This window comes from Pleurodeles waltl, chromosome 5 (genome assembly GCF_031143425.1).
Source record: "Pleurodeles waltl isolate 20211129_DDA chromosome 5, aPleWal1.hap1.20221129, whole genome shotgun sequence".
NCBI classification, from domain to species: domain Eukaryota; kingdom Metazoa; phylum Chordata; class Amphibia; order Caudata; family Salamandridae; genus Pleurodeles; species Pleurodeles waltl.
In genome coordinates this window covers 580,028,757-580,043,511 of record NC_090444.1, presented here as the reverse complement: position 1 = coordinate 580,043,511, position 14,755 = coordinate 580,028,757, and the positions used below count along the sequence as shown (strand labels likewise).

Below are 14,755 nucleotides of genomic sequence, written 5' to 3'. Positions count from 1 at the left end.
AATGGCGTTAGACGGCGCAATCAGACCGGCGCTGCCTGGTTTGCGTGGGAAAAAACCACGTAGACCAGACAGCGCCGGCGTAGGGGGAAAATGGCGTATGGGCGTCTTAAAATGGGGCAAGTCAGGTTACGTCGAAAAAATCGTCGTAACCCGACTTGCGCCATTTTTTTTCGACGCCCATCCCCCATCAACATGACTCCTATCATTGTAAAGATAGGAGTCATGCCCCCTTGCCCAATGGCCATGCCCAGGGGACTTCTGTCCCCTGGGCATGGTCATTGGGCATAGTGGCATGTAGGGGGGCACAAATCAGGCCCCCCTATGCCACAAAAAATAAAAAAAAAAATACTTACCTGAACTTACCTTAATGTCCATGGGATGGGTCCCTCCGTCCTTGCGTGTCCTCCTGGGGTGGGCAAGGGTGGCAGGGGGGGTCCCTGGGGGCAGGGGAGGGCACTCTGGGCTCATTTTGAGCCCACTTGTCCCTTAACGCCATGCCTGACCCAGGCGTTAAAAAGCGGCGCAAATGCGCCGTTTTTAGCCACGCCCACTCCCGGGCGTCTCTTTTGCCCGGGAGTATAAATACCACGTAAAGGCCTGGGAGTCATTTTTTAGACGGGAACGCCTCCCTTGCATATCATTAACGCAAGGAAGGGGTTCACGCTAAAAAATGACGCACATTCCGGGAACTTTGGCGCTATTCGCCTCTAACGCCATAGTATAAATATGGCGTTAGTTTAGCGTCGAATTTGCGTCGAAAAAAACGACGCAAATTCGGCGCAAACGGAGTATAAATACGGCCCTAGGTTCTATCTCCTTTTGGCTATGTGCTAGATGTGGGAGTATGTTCTTTGACTGTAAAGGTGGATTTCAAGTTTTTTCAGTGGCCAGGAAGGCAAACTAAATTGAAGTGCCTTGTTGCTTCAAACAGTGGATGTCATTCTACAGCATGGGTATAGATATCAGGTCTAGGGGAGCAGATCAATGCCAGATATTATGGACCACTGCTATCTAAGACTCCAATTTAGATGTGTTTTTTGTCAGTTTATGATATATAGATATTTTAAAAATCTGGCATGGATCCTCCCTCAGGAGTGATGTTAGACACTCATGTTCTTTAGCAGGGTACTAAACGACAATATGCTGGTTGTGCAGAGTTTCCTAAAAATTAAATGATTATGGATGCACCTGAGTGGTCGGCATGCCACAGCAGCGGACCCTGCACCCAGAATATGTTCTTCTTAGGTAATTAGATAGACCTTGTTTTGTCAGACTGCCAACGTGCTTTTGGATCTGAAGTTTCCAACCACCATCTGTCAGATCATTCACATCACTAGCGGCGTTGCTATTTGTCACTTACATAGCACACAGTCAGCAAATAATATGGCATTACAGTGCGTTTCAGGGTCAGGTTGTGGCGTTCCAGACAATTTCAAAGTTTCTGTCATAGACAGCGGTCTGAGTAGGTTTGCAGAGATAATGTTTCAGAAAGGGGAAGAAAAATGCCTTTGTTCAGTGAATTTGTCAACTTACGTCAGCCGTGTTTATTTTTATGGTGAGACCTATGGATAGTACCAAGGTAGTTTGCATATCTTCCTTTTCAGAGTATACTCACTGACTGGCAAATCTTTTTGTGTGCAGGTATCCAGTGGGGGTGTCTGTCCTTTTGTGCCCTAGAATCTGGTTATTTAGATACCTTTTTAGTCAGTGGTGGCTGTTTGATTGCAGTTCTATCTTTATTCACTCTGTTGTAGGGGATCTGTTGATATGTGTTAGCGAACAGTGGAGTGTAGATGATGGTGTCCATTTAGTGTTCTGTTTAATGTGTGTTGTGTCATGTTTTGTTAGTAGGCATTTGGTTACAGATATGTGCTGGGGGCATATTGACAACCAATAAGTATTGTATGTGTTCTTCTATTAGTTATCCTTTGTGTGAAAGAATGATACACCACTATCCTTATTTGTTAGCTACGGATTGCGAGTTGGAAATACAACTTTTTCATGTAATCACTCTGACCCTGTTTTGCTTCATTGTTTCGGTCAAAGCAACTATAGGAACATGTCTTGGGCTTTGATTTGCTTTGCTGATGGTCTCCGCAAGAGACCTATCAGGCAAAAGCTGCAACTGCATCCTTTCCCCTCTAAGGGCCTAATTCACAGAGGTATTTTGAACATAGGCTACAGTTCCCTTCATGTATAAAACTAACTGACATTTTGTAGGTACAAAGTGTACATTTACATTCAAAAGGGGGTTTGGTTGCATGAAATACTACACAAGCAAGCTATACTATCCCAAGGCGGGAAATCTGGTACATGGCATGAATATGTGTCAGGGCTGGCATGCCTATTTATGTTGGTTTATCATCCACAGACCTGTCCATTTTTGGGCATCCACAAACGTTTTGTAATTACATTCCTACCTTAGATACAGTGCGAGATGTTTGCCTGTCTTAGGCACGGATAAATTACTAATTAGCATTGAAATGGGGTTTTAACATCCCCAAACAGTGTGCATGTGACAGAAATGTTCTCTCCACAAGGTCTTGTTTTTCATAAGGAGAAATCAAAACAACACTCTTGGTAAATACAATTGCACACCAGCTAGATATTTACTCATGTGCAAATGCATGCGAACTACATTTACACAGGCAAAAATGTTTGCTAATTGGATTAAGTTGGAATTCACAAAAAAAATCTAAAACTATTCTTTGAAAGCTACATTAGTCAGACATGTACTCAAAACATGGTTGGAAGCCTACAGAATACACTTCTATCGTTTTGTTAAAGAAAAGTAATAGGCCTACTGAAGGAGCTGAGAATCACAGATACAGCTGCTTCTATACACTATCTTAAATTTCAGGGCAGTCCTCTTAATCTAATGATAAAATAAACTGTTTACTATTCCAGAGATGACATGCTTCATTTAAAAGAAGCCAGTAATTAGACATCCTCAATGTCCCATCATCCCTCTTTACTTTTTCCTCTCCTCATTTAGAGATCTAAAAAACCTGTATAGTGGATTTGAAACAAGTGAATTGATGCTGGTGAGGCAACCCATTTTATGACTGCTCCTTCAATGCCATTCCCACCCTTTACTTTTGTCTGGTTCCACCACATAAACCATGGAGGTCCCAATCAGAAAAATCTCTGAAATGTACCTCACATGCTGGGACATAACTCTCAGTGCTTTAAGGATGTTAGGTATGACGCATCCAAAGGTGGGTCCTTGCTTTTGTGTGGTGGAGGGTCTATCTTCAGATATACCTTAAGCGACAAAAGGTCTCTATTCCAGTACGACATGTGGTATCTGACATCATGGTCTTTCAGGTCTGGAGCATCACTCATCTTTGCCTGAGGTGCTGTTTCAGAAGAAACATATTTACCAAATATTTGTGAATGACTTCAAATTTGATTAACCATCTGTGGCTGGCATGTCAGAGGTGCATCCTGCACCACACCAGCGATGTTGCCGCCATTGCATCAAAGTGTTAATGAGCCCCAATCAGTGCGCATGAATTATATAATGGAAGAAATGTTACGTATTTCATGAATTTAATCCATGAAGAAACTCTAAATATGACAATCAGAATAGGAAGATATCCAAAAAAATGTTTGAGGAAGATCTTGTAGTGTGACATTGAGTGAGATTGTCCCTACTTTAATTGGTTGGGAAGTAAAGGTCAAAAATCAACTATTGAATTTTCTCTAAACGTTTATTACACTCCTGACCTTATGAAGAGAGAGCATAAAGAAATCACACACAAATGTCTTATGTCTGCTCAGAATCTCAGTTTATGCTTGAAACTTTGCAGATCTAGAAAACTGGAATATCTAAACTATAAATTAAGGCAGTTTTTAAAGATAACTTAGTTAACTGAACTCAAACTACTATGTAAGCCAGTAAATTGGAAGTAAGGAGGGTTCACTGAATATTGGAGGGTGCCATACTTTACAGCTTCCACTGCAGAACCTACAAGCTGGATGATGATGAGGAGTATTGAGGTTATGAATATGAAATCCACCAGTATCCTACTCAAGATAGACAGTGAGTGAGCTATAGTAAGACTCCTTCCATCTCACTGGGTGCAGATGTTTCGGGAAGATCACCCCAGATGGCCACATCATTTGTTTGATATGGAAGACCCCTTCATGGAACTAGCTAAGCTTCGTATTATTGAAATTTGAGGAAACCTGGATACATTTTCAGTACCCTTAACAAACCCTTGTTTTCCCTATACAAAAGGTACACCATATAAACATTACTGAGTTCAAGCAATGGAAGGACACCACGTAAATCTATATGACATTTTAGATGAGCATCAAATAAAATATCTTACCTAGTAAGATTATGCAGAGCATGATTGCTTCCACAAATGGAGCTGATTCTGGCAATCAGAGATTTAGTCAAGGCAATGAGACAACAACTTATGAAGCCCCAACCTCCCAGGTAGAAATGTAATATAACTCTGAGACAATGAGCTTCCTGTCATGTAACTGCGACATACGTTTACTGATGGTAATTCAGAAATATGGCACTTTTCAAACTGTTTATACTGGTAGTAGAAACACTGTGAAGCAATGAACTAAAAGATTAGTATCTAGAATCATACAAAAAGTACTTGTATTAAAACCTGGACAGTAAGGTCAACTGTCAAATTCGTTTCACATTCTGCAGATAGTTCCTCAAACCAAAGAGGCTGGAAGTTTCGCAAAGCACTTAAACTAGGCCCTTCGGGAATGATATTTGTGAACGGTAGCCCACACACTTCCTACAAAAGACAAGGCTTTGTGTGGCCATTATTGGTTTGCACGCTATTTGCAATAGTCTCTCAGTAATGTTTTGAAAGAATTACACTGTCTTATAAATGTGGTTTTAACATCACTCCCCAATGCTGAAGAAGATCTACAAATGGGCCATGTTATCACATGTCCGAAGATCGTCTGGCATGTAAATAGAGAAACTGCAGGAAACAGCGTAAGTCAAGGCGATAATAACACTGCCTGAACGCAATAATGCTTCCAGCTCAACTCCATTCTTGTTCTAGCAGGAGCCGATTGCCTTTGAATAGACGAGCGGAAAAGCAAGATGCACAAAGGAATTTGATTAGAGCACATGGCATATTTAGATCTGGCATCCATTTATGTTGAGTCTCATTCAAAGTACAAAAGCTTACCTGTTATATTTTGAGAACCATTTCATTTTCTGAGTAAGGGTCGCCATTATAAACAGCACACATACTTAGGTGCAGATTTATGGAAAGTGGCGCTGCACCAAGTGCAGTGCCATTTTCCGTGCACCCCTTGGTGCCCCCCTACCACCACCATGTGTGCGCTGTATTCATAATACGGGGCACCATTGCACAGTGTAGGGGGCAGTAGTGTCATTTTTCATGATGCTATTAATGTACTCGGAAGGAATAGCGCCAAAATGTTGTTTGGCGCTACTCCTGCAGAGTATATAGGGGACCATTCTAAATAATGGAAGCCCCTTTTTAGCGCCTGCCCATGAGCAGGTGTTAAAAGTGCCGTAGAAAATTATGCACAGGAAATCTCATAGATTTCCTCGTGCCATTTTTGCCCCCCACCCCCAACAGGGGAACGCCCCCTTTGCATAGATTATGCCTGGCACAGTCATGGTGTAGCGCAAAGGGTTACAGAGTGGCGCAATGCAGGCATTGCACCACTCTTTGAATACGGCGCAGGGATTTCGGCCTCATTGGGCCACATTAATGTAAAAAATAATGACTCTAATGTGGCACAAGGTGGCGCTAGGGGTCCATAAATATGCCCCTTAGTTTACAAACTTGCCTGCAGTACTACAGGCATTGGCACGGACACTAATCACAACTCAATTGGACATGAATTGTAGGCAGTAGGAAGGCTAGTTCTTTGGAAAGAGCTCTGAGGGAAGTGTGACCTGATATCAAACTAGTTCTATGTAAAAGGATGAATAGCAAGAAGTAAATGATTGACACACCTCAGGATGTATGCAGATTGGTAAAATGGCAAGATCCTGGAAAGATAATCTGTGACATTGCAATGCTGCACTTTATGGACAAAACTAATATATAAATCACTTAACAGGTTGTTGAACCCCTGGTGAAAACAGAGTTGGTTCGTCACCACCGTTTCGAGTGTATTTGTTATTCAGGGAAGAATCAACATGGATGGATAAAGCTTTATTTCGAGATTGGAATGATAATATCACATTTGAGCTTCCATGGGGTTGTGCTCCAAATTAGCGAGGCAGCCAGGAGTTTCACACTGCCGATACTAATTGGACATGAAGCTGATCTGAAGGTTTGATAGAACTTTAATAACATCTGGTTCAGGTACTACAACAACCTCTCAAAAGGAGGGGAAGCAGATGTGTTTCGTTGCCTTACCTGATTCAGAGGTAGTGCATGGTTTCTTCCTAAAGTCGTGTTGATTGCATTGTTGAAGATGGACAGTCAGTCGTTGAGTTTTGGTGCAGTGTTGTATGTCGCACTAGATAGTTCTAAATTATGATTTTTATGCTGAGGGATATTCTGACGTTGCCATGAGGGCATCAAATGTCTCTATAGCCTTCCTTTCTGGTAGATGGTGCAGGGGTGTTCGTAATTTTGAACCAGTATCTCTCAAGGGATCTATCTGGCCATTTCCTAAAGTGCGGCTCAGTTATGTACCACTAGTTTCCTTTCTCATTGAAAGGGATAATTCTGTCAATTTTCAGTGGAGCAACATAGTCAAGAACCAAGGTGAGGTTAACTTGCAGTTTTTGCAATATTTCTGTAGAGACTATTACTGGAGGATTCCTTTATAGCACTGGCTCTAAATTGGAGGGCCCTTGTGTTGAGGATTTCCAGTTTCTGTACGGAAGGATTGGAATAATTTTAGATGGTGGCTTGGTTATAGGGCACAGTTTGTTTTTGACATGGACGTTAACCAATATATTAGCCATGCAAGAGAGGGGCTAAATTGTGATTTAAAGTTCAGAGATTTACATTAACAGACAATCAAGTCTGTGGTCCCTGGCATGTGTTGGTAGTCTGTGCAATTAAATATTTCTTGATCATGTTTGCTGGACAGCCTAGGTAATAACTCTCTTAGAAATAACAGAGGGGGTCATTCCGACCCCGGCGGGTCGGCGGGAACACCGCCAACAGGCTGGCGGTGCTCCGCAGGGCATTCTGACCGCGGCGGTATGGCCGCGGTCAGAACAGGAAAACCGGCGGTGTCCCGCCGGTTTTCCGCTGCCCTGAGGAATCCCCCATGGGGGATTCTGACCCCCTCACCGCCATCCTGTTCCTGGCGGTTATGACCACCAGGAACAGGATGGCGGTGAGGGGTGTCGTGGGGCCCCTGGGGGCCCCTGCAGTGCCCATGCCAATGGCATGGGCACTGCAGAGGCCCCCGTAAGAGGGCCCCACTTTGAATTTCAGTGTCTGCTTAGCAGACACTGAAATTCGCGACGGGTGCTACTGCACCCGTCGCACCCTTCCCACTCCGCCGGCTCCATTCGGAGCCGGCTTCCTCGTGGGAAGGGGTTTCCCGCTGGGCTGGCGGGCGGCCTTCTGGTGGTCGCCCGCCAGCCCAGCGGGAAAGCCAGAATGGCCTCCGCGGTCTTTCGACCGCGGGGCGGCCATATGGCAGTTCCCGCCAGGCGGGCGGCGACCGCCGCCCGCCGGCCTCAGAATGAGGCCCAGAATGTTTGGGCTGAGTGAAGGAAGTTACCAGGAAAATTAGTGAGATTACTTTTTAGTGGAGGTGGGTATCTGCTCATATGAAGAAGCAGACTGTATTTATATAGTTCTGATATTTCTGTCAACGTCTGGGGTGCTTGATGAGGATATTAGTTTTGAACTAAATCAGGAATTGTTTTAAAATATGAACAAAACTAATTCCACGCACAACTCATACACCTGTAGATTTGCAAGTCAACCTAAATCATGCAATATATTTTAGATTTGTATTAGCAGTGCAATTTTGCAGGAGTCATTTACGTCTATTTATTCTTATTCTGACTAAACAAAGGCTAAGAAAAAAAGACCATATGGTATTATTGGTGCAGCAATGAAAACTTAAAATGTCAAAACTATACGTTATGTTACATGTTACCTAGGAAAGCACTGATGATTCATACTTTATCAAGTCCTTTTCACCCAAACTAGGCCAATTCAGAGGAGAAAGTTCTCTGAATGTCTGTCCGAAAAGATGACTTTGGAAGAATGAGTTTGAGAACGTAACCACTATAATTAAACAGATGGTGCAATGCTTAGAATTCTGGTAGTATTTCAGGACCGTTCTATTCAGGTGAGCCATACAGCAAAGTGGTATTTTTTATTATCATGCAGGGAGACTGTTACCTCAAGATGTGGTCAGAGCAATTGTTTGCATTTAAAATCAGGAACCGGATGTTGAACTGAATTTATGATTAAAACATCAAGGCCCATATTTATACTTTTTTAGCGCAACCTTTGCATCATTTTTTGACGCAAAATCGGCGCAAACTTACTAAATACAATTGTATTTTGTAAGTTTGTGCCGATTTAGCGTCAAAAAACGATGCAAAGGCGGCGCTAAAAAAGTATAAATATGGGCCCAAGAGTGCAGGCAATGAGTGTGGAAATGTAATTCTACTAGCTGCTGAATGATAGGATTACAAGTAGGGAACTAATAGGATAACAACTACGGAACTATATTTTCCTTGGTTTTTTTAATTAGTTCACATGACGTGTAAAGAAATATAACCATATTTGTATTAGTATTCGAAAAAAACAGTCAATATTACAGAACACGTTACTTACCTTTGGTAACACCATATCTTGGTGAGACTTTATCTAGCCATAGATTCCTTACCTTAGAATATTTCCCATGCATCAGACTGGATTCAGAATTTTTTGAGCAGTACCCTTCGGTGCCGGTAGGTGGTGTTGTTCGCCTCCACGTTGGCATCATCCTGCCCAGATGTGACATCTGTGGTGCCTATATATGCACCACCCCAGCGTGCTGACATCAGTTCCTTTTTGTGACCTTCCACACCAGAAGTGTGGAGCCACAAAGAAGGTTGACATACTGGTGTGCATTACTAAGACCCGCAGAAAGGTGACCCTGCTGAATCAGTTTGCAGTGCGAGGAGAATGGGACGGTTGGTAAGGAGTCTGCAGCTTGGTAGACCCTCTACCAGATAAGGTAAAAGCTAGCTGTGGATTCCTTACCTTAGAATAGATACCTGAGCAATACCTCCACAGAGGTGGGTCTGCACACAGATTAGATCAAAAAGTCTTGCAAGACAGAACAGGCAAAATGCCCATCACGACAGACCTGACCATCCACGCAGTATTGCTTGGTGAATGTGCAAATACGCCTACATTGCTGCCTGCCAGATATCTAGGAAATGTTCTCTACAAGCTAACGCAATGGTTGCAGCCTTAGCTGTGGTAGAGTGAGCACACAAGCCCTCAGGGGGTTGCTTTTTGACCAGCACGCAGCAGATTGTTATGCAGAGCACATTCCATCATGAGGTGGTACACTTCTGCACTGCCTTCCCTTTCTTAACTCCAACATAACTTATAAAGAGTTTATTGTTCATCCAGAACTCTCTTGATTGATCAATGTAGAATGACAATGCTATTTTTCGGTCTAGAAGGTGGAGTCTCTCTGTTTCTTTAGAAGAATGAAGCAAAGCAACGAAAGTAGGCAAGGTGATGTACTGGCCTACATCAAAGGGTGTCACAACTTCAGAAGAAAGGAGATACGAGTTCTCACAACCATCTTGTCTGGGTAAGGAAGATAAACACAAAGAGCCTGCAGTTTGTTGACCCTCCTAGCTCATGTTATGGCCCCCAGCAAGACTGTCCGGATAGTCAGCAAGTGAAGGAGATGGTATGTAATGGCTGAAAAGCAGGGCACATGGGGCAGGTAAAAACCAGGTTAAGGCCCCACTGGGAGATGATGAATGGCTAACGGGGAAACATGTGTTGTAGCCATTTTAGGAATCTAGTGACAACAGGTGACTTGAACACAGAAGGTTGGTCCAGCAACCACAAAAATGCTGATATGGCAGAGAGGCACCCTTAAACAGTGCCTAAAACAGAGCCCTGCTGAGACAAAGAAAGAACAAACAGCAGAACCAAAGATAAGGGTGCAGAAAGGGGTCAATATTTCTAGATACACACCATGCCACAAATTTCTCCCAATCGCAGGCATATATTATCTTGGTGGAGTAATGCCTGTCTGCCAGAATAATGTCACAGACTTTGAGAGGACAGTCAAAAGCTGTTGGTGCTCAATCTCCATGCTTGAAGGCGGGGGGTCTGCAGGCTTTGATGCAGAACCTTCTACTGCTGCTGCAACAGAAGATCCTCCCGAAGGAGCAGACTGATCGAAAAACTGATGCTTATGCTGAGAAGCTTGGGATACTAAACTCTCTTTGACGATCCAGAATCCAGAGCCACAAGAATGATCAGGGCCCAGTTGAAATGGATCTTCGTTAGAACTCTGGGCAAGAGTGGCATCTGTGGAAAAGTGTACATGAAGCTGGAATTCTACTTGAGAAAACAAGCGACTCATAGAGAGGCCCACCCACAAAACTGCTGACATTGTGCATTCTCAGCAGTGGTGAACAGATCTAAGCAAGGCTCTCCTCGCTCTTGAAGAAGCCATTTGTGATCCACTAGGATTCAATAGATGAGTTTGTCTGCCGTAGCATTCAGAGAGGTACTAAACAACCAAGGAAAAGCTCTGATGTCCGTGAACACCTGTATTACCCATCCTTTGATTGAAGGAAGAAAGACTTTCAATGCCAACTGGATCACCCAGAGTGCCAGCAGGTTGATGTGAAGCCCAGGATCCACTAGAGACCAGAGTCCTCTAACCTCTACCTCTCCCAGATGGGTGCACCAGCGCAGGAGTGACACATTTGTTACTATCTTTAGGTATGGTTGGGGAAGGGAAAGGAGCCTGCCGCTGAATCAATTGTGGTCTGACATCAACCACTGCAGGTTTTTTGCAGTTCCCTCCATGATTTGGACCAGGTCAGAGAGATTCCCCTGATGTGGTGCCCACTGATATCTCAGATCCTACTTCAGAGCCCTCATATGCCAACAGATGTGTGTTACAAGATTATTCAGGAAGCCATGAGGGCCAACATCCTCTGAGTCAGTCTCACTGAAATCCAGGATAAAGGATAAAGGATGAAATATGTATATCATAGCCTGAATATACTGGACTCGTTTTCCTAGAGGATAGGCTCGAAACCGCACTGTGTCCAGAACAGCTCCCAATGGAGGGGACCTTCTGAGAGGGAATCTGGTGTGACTTTGGCACATTGCAAGTGAACCTCAGCAAGTAAAGGCTATCAGCCATATTCTGGAGGTGGGAGGTGATTGATTTGAGCAAGTCTGACTTCAAGAGAGCCAATCAGCAAGGTAGGGGGAGACTGGAACCCCTGACCTCTGCAGATATGCTGCAACCACCAATACCTTGGTGAATACTAGAGGTGTGCTGATGAGGCTAAACAGGAGCAAAGCTAACTGAAAGGGTGCAGTTGGTAGCCCCCACCATAGTCACAGAAGGCGCAAAAGGCAGACTGGGGTTACCAAAGGGCCAGGGATAGCGCAAATGACCTGGCGGTAGCACTGCTATATTTGAACAGCTCCAGGCTGCCTTCTCACTAAAGAGGCGAGAGACATTGAAGAACATGTCCATGAGCAAAGTTCGGACATTCCCAAAGAAGCCAGAGGTTCTCAGCCAGGCATGGAGTCTCAGTGTCACTGACAATGAAATCGTTCTGCCCAGTGAATCGGTTGTATCAAGCCCACATCTGATTGGGACCTTTGATGCATCCCTCCCATCACTAATTGCTTGGGAAAGTATGGCTCAGGCCTCCTCTGAGAGCATCAATAGCACTTGCACAACTAATCCCACACAGTGAGCTGGTATTGGCCTAAAACGCACCTAGGTGTTCACCAACCACAGTGTTAGGTCTGCAGAGGAGAAAATCCTCTTTCCAAAGATATACAGTCATTTGGATTCTATCTCCGGTGGAGTGGTAGGGAATGCACCAGAACTGATTCTGGAAGTGGAGGCTTGGACAACCAACCTCTACGGGCAGGGTGTTGAATGTGGAAAGTAGGGTTCCTAGGAGTGGGGAGCTGGTGACAGGCATTCATGCTTTACACAGGAGCCCCTGTGCAGCACTAGGACCAGGCCCAAAGTAGGACATCTAAGGGTTTTGTTGAAGGGTAGTAAAGGTTCAGAACGAGTTACTCCCGGATGAAGCACTATGTCAAGATGTTCGTCTTGACTGCCACTGTGGGTAGCTGAAGGTCCAGGACTTTAGCTGCCTTATGTAACACCATTGGAGATGAGGCCCCCTCCTCCATAGTCATTGTAGGGAAAGCGATCAGGCCAGTGTCTGGTGAGGTGTCCAATCCACTGGCATCCGCTAGTTCCTCATAACAGTTGTTCTTTATGTCATCCAGGGTGTGAAGGCATCCATATTGGCCCAGACTTATTGAAAGAAAAAGGAACTGACTTTGTCTCTGAAGACATGGTACCAGCTGGCCCTGGGGTCAGTGTCAGCGTCAGGCGATGTTGATCCAGGCTCATGTCAGAGTTGGGGCCTGCACAGCCATGGAGCATCAGCAGCATCAAGTACAACAGCCAACAACGGACCAAGAGGTCCAGACTGGTGCTGAGCGTGAACCCATAAGCAGAGAACCAGTAGGGGGTCCATTCCATATCAATGGGGCCTAAAGGCAATCCCAAAGGGTCGGGCCACCCAAATAGGAGGTGCTTAGCCACATAAAACCTCTTTGAGTTGGGTGGGGTTTACTCCACCTCCAGAAACTCTGGGAGGCACAGTGCCAACACTGACATAGCCTCCACCGTGGTGTGAGGCCTACTGTGCTGATGCTCCAGCGACAGGTCCGATGATTTTGACCGGTGTGGAGAAGTGGAACAGCACTTCAACTTCTTTGACTTCTTCTTTTTATGAGATTTCCTTGACGACCGGGATCAAAACAAGAACTGTTGTGTGCAGGTCTGCGAGTGGCTCTGGGATCTTCTCCATGACCAGGATTGAGAGCATCGTGGGGTCTCTGACTTTGAGTGAAAAGGAGTTTGAGGGACTGCTCCCTCAGCACCTTGAGGTTCATGGTGCGGCACTCCTCACAGGGTTTGGAGTCATGGTCTTTATCCAGACATCAGGGGCAAACCAAATATGGCTCTGTCACAGGCATCTGCCTTTCATAAGCACCACATGGTTTGAAACCTGTGGGCTTCTTTGGAGGCAACCTAACACACCAAGAGATAATGCTCTAAAAAGGCCTTTACAAAATTTGAGAAAAAAAGTCAGACAAAAAGACTGGGGGTTGCTCACTCTGGATCTGCGCTAACTGATGTGGAAAGAAAAGGACTGAAGCCAGAACACTGGGGTGCCACCTACATATGCACTGCAAACATTACATCCGGCGCAGACAACACAGACATCACATACAGAGAGCCAAACGACGCAACCTAGAGCATAGGGATATTGTTAAAACATTTCCTAATCCAGTCTGATGTGTGGGAAATATTCTAAGGTAAGGAATCTGTGACTAGAAGTCTTTATCAGCCTTATAGCAAAGAATAGCACACTGAGGTCAACAACTACTACTCCAATGGCCAATAGAATATGCATATGAAATAATCAGATCAAAAACATGATAACAAGCAAACAAAAAAATGTACAAGCAATATCTTCACCAGGTCAGCAGAATCCTATTACCTCCCAAAACCTTAGCTTCAATCTAAAACACAAAAAATATGTACATTACTTATTCTTGACTAATATAGCGATGGCATGATAGACAAAGAATTTCCTTCTCCCAGAAATGGTCCATAAAAAGTCAATGCTGGATACGTTCATCCCTTCACCCAAATAAATGAAAAGCCCATGTTTTGGAGGCTACTTTATTCCCTGGGCTTCTGACTTTTAAAATGGAAACTCCCATTCTTCATATAATCTATCACTATCTTACATTTTGTAGTCTCGTGGCTCATTGAGATCCATATAGGTGATTGTAGAAGATTTAATACATAATGGTGATTTATCAGGAGCTCTGATTCAATGCTCGAACACGCAACAACTTACTACTTTAAATTGGTAAGTCCTGAAATTGGCTCTTAGCTAATAAATGCTTTGAATCTAGATATTCCAAAAATTGAGCTCAACATCCCGAACTGTCCTCATTCTTGTGTTGAAACACTTTTTGTTCTTACTTTACCAGGTAAATTTACATATTGAGTTTTCCCTAGTAAACTGATATTTCTAATTCAAAAATATCTTAAAACAAGCCCCAAAAAGACTTGAAGGCCAGCTCCAACCTCACAGTTTCCTAAGTGCAGCAGGACAAAGACCTAAGATGCCCTGACATATGGGTCCATTCTTTCAATTAGAACCATGGTCACATTCTGTGAAATAAGCAGTTTTACCATCTGCGATCGGAGGTATGATTGCATCTGTGATGACTTCAAATAAACTACAATTGAATGGACACCATGTTTCCCAATGAATCATTCCCAGGCTCCTACCACAGCACTAAAAGTATGATTTTTTCTTCAACACAGCATAGCTCAATAGTGACAAACAGATTTGTATATAAAGACACCACCTCTACTTCACTATAATGCAAAAAAGCAGCTGCTCTTAGTCCTTTTTTGTCAAAAAACATATTTTAGTTTTAGTTAGGTTATTTGAAAAACTATTGTCTGCTGAATAGATGTCAAG

At 43.8% G+C, this 14,755-nt stretch overlaps 1 protein-coding gene across 1 annotated transcript in view; it reads right to left on the bottom strand.

Moving 5' to 3' along the window:
• RYR2 (ryanodine receptor 2) overlaps positions 1-14,755 on the bottom strand; it is a 2,714,825-nt gene that overhangs the window by 400,072 nt on the left and 2,299,998 nt on the right. The gene's annotated exons all lie outside the window — the stretch shown is intronic.